General features: G+C 43.0%; 1 pseudogene; it reads left to right on the top strand.

Moving 5' to 3' along the window:
- The first annotated feature begins 2119 nt into the window (after positions 1–2119).
- LOC115520939 lies at positions 2120–2583 on the top strand (annotated as a pseudogene).
- Positions 2584–3023: the final 440 nt, after the last annotated feature.

Raw genomic sequence — 3023 nt, 5'->3', positions numbered from 1 at the left:
ATAGCCCAATTCACACACCAGCAGTGACAGCTTATTTGCCATAGTGGCAGTGTCAGAGGAGATCCCTGCCCAACATCTGTGGCAGCTGCTGTGGCAGCTGGAGGCCCATGCCTCACTCCAAACCCAAGCAGTGGTTCCTATCCTGATGGTTCCTTGGATGTACAATGAGGAATTTTGAATAGCAGATGACAACACTGTTAACCATACTCAGAATTCTGGGTTTGTTAGTGCCTCTCCTGCTGGTTTCCAAACCCAATTAAACCTCCTCATGAGGTCAGGTGAATTGATCTGAGACACAATTCAGATCATAACTGACAAATTCTCAGGCATGGAAAAAGCAGCTACTACCAAAATAGCACAACTTGATCAACAGAAAGAAAGGCAAAAATGATCTGGACAATCAGGTGAGGGTCTTCCCTAAGAGATCTCTGAGTTGGGTTACTCAATAACTAGGTCTCAAAAGAAGAAATTGATGGATAGGCACCAAGGAACTTATGAGCAGGCAGCAAGCCATAGGGGGCTTGACAGACCACGAGGATCTCATGCTGACCGATCTATGACAAATACAGACTATTCTATCCCTCCTGATGACCTAGATGAATCATAGAGTCCCAGAAGCTTTTACCCAAACCTCTCCATTTTCAAAAGTAAACAAGATTAGGGGTTAGATGAAGTCTCTCTGTCCTCAGGGGATACTAGAGGCCATATGCAAGGTTAGTTTGATGAGAAAATGGGCAAGAATTTCACTTCAGGGGTCTTTTAGATACTGATGCACTGGTGACTATGGTCTCCCAACCCCTGACACCAATTTGACCACCAAACAGACAATGTGCTCTGGATTTGGAACTGAAGCCACTACCATCAGGACCTCGGTCCAAGCCCAACTATGGATGGTCCTTTTGATCCCATACCAACCTCCATTGTTACACCTTCACTACTAAATACATTAATGGTATTGATGTATTGTCTCTGTGTATCCCCAATCATCTTCACCCTCTATCTAGATAGGAACTGCTACTGTTAGAGCAATCTATCTTACTGGGGCATGTAGAAGACCATGAATCTGCCCAACTACCAGCACTTAGTGCTCTTGTCTCCCCAAAACAATGTTGGCTGCCTGAGCTTAAGGAAGCCAAAGTGCTCTGTGAGACTCTTCATTCAATACTCTGTCTTTGTGTAAAACTTGGGATGCCTGGAAACTTACCATTGATTACAGGTGACTGAATGCCATAGCACTGCCCTTACACTGATGATACCTGACATTGTGACTGCTACAGAGGCTACTGACTAGGCTGAGAGAATTTAGTATGTGACAGTTGACATTGCAAATGCCTTTTTCAGCATCTTTCCATCTGATTATCAGGATTATTTTTCCTTCATGTGAAATGAGTTACAACGTATCTTTAATGTCATTGCACAAGGCCACCTAAACTCCCCAGCTATCTACCATCAACTGGTAGGCCATGATTTGGAAAAAGCCCTGTTCCTGGAGGCTTTCTTAATGCCTCTTCCTGGTGGGCCCAAACAAGGACACCACACAGCAAGGACTGAACATCCTGTTGACCTTCATGGGGCAACACAGTTAGGCTATTAACTCAGATAAATACAAAGTCCTAATACCCCACTGAAATTCTCAGGTGTAATCTGGGCCACACAGAACCACATATTCCATTTGAGTTACAGATCTCAGCAACCTCCCCACTTGTGAATTGGAGCCTATGGCAAAAGGACACTGCTACAAGTCATAAGCTCTTGTTGGGCTTTTGGACCCATGAGCTCCTGAATTTGGCCAAAAATTACACACCCTTTGAGAGATAATTGTTGCCCTGTTGTTGGATATTGGTGGATACTAAGTATATGATCCATAGCTGTGAAATAATCTTAAGACCAGAAATCCAAATCATGTTGTGAGTCTGAGCAGAGGTCTCAAACTGCTGGGTATGGGTGGCTCAGGATCATCCGTAGTAAAGTAGAAATTGTATATACATGTGTGGACAAAACCACTTGGGGCCACTTGGGGCCTCACAACTAATAAAATGGTCTCAAGAATCCCCCTCTGCCCACCAGGCATATTGGTAGAGGAGCCACTGGCCCAGATATAAAGACCTCTCAGGAGGGGTGTCGCCTTAGAGATCGGGACTGGCTGGGGTGGCGAAAGGATCAACATGACTTTGGCTAGAGATTTACTCCACCCGTCCTTGGAAGAGGAAAAGAAAAAACATAAAAAGAAATGGCTAGTTCAAAGCTCAAATTCCTATTTTATGGATGTAAAATGCCCAGGTAGCTACAAGATTACCACAGTTTTAAGCCATGCTCAGATGGTGGTTCTTTGTGTGGGCTGTTCAACAGTGTTGTGCCAACAAACGTAAGGAAAGGCCAGACTCACAGAAGGGTGTTCATTTGGAAGAAAGCAACACTAATGATCACACAACCTCTTGAATTTGTGTTATATTGCAGAAAGCATTATCAGTTCAATAATTCCAGTTAATCTACCAAGATAATGTAATTATGTTTAATTTTGTAAGGTATACAATAGTCATCTCCTATTTTGGTGTCAGTTTTTCAATAAAGTTTTGATTATGGTGAAAAAAAACCAACCTCTCAGAACTGCATGGACTTAGTTCACTGATGGTCCTTTACAGTTAGCTTCTATCTGGCTAGAAGACAGTGCACCTGACTTCCAACCTGAAAGATTTTGTCCCTTAGCAAGTGCAGAAGGAATGTTCAGCACAATGGGAAGAGCCTCATGCAGTATGGATGGCTCTCTAGTCCTCTTCAGTGAAAGAGTCCTACTATATTTCATTGATTTATGGGCTGTGCTAACAGCCTGGCTATTTGGTCAGGCCACTGGCAAGCCTCAAACTAGTATATAAAATAAGCCCCATTGTAGAAACAAAACATTTGGATAAAGATCAATTTGCTCTTAATATGCTTTTTGTTACCCACATAGATGTTCACCAGAACACCTCCTAACCTGACAATGAGAAACATAAACCAATGGGCAAACCATGCTTGTCAACTAA

Source organism: Lynx canadensis, chromosome C1, assembly GCF_007474595.2.
Source record: "Lynx canadensis isolate LIC74 chromosome C1, mLynCan4.pri.v2, whole genome shotgun sequence".
Lineage (NCBI taxonomy): Eukaryota > Metazoa > Chordata > Mammalia > Carnivora > Felidae > Lynx > Lynx canadensis.
Note: the sequence above shows the minus strand (reverse complement) of the source record. Positions and strands in the feature narration are given on the sequence as shown.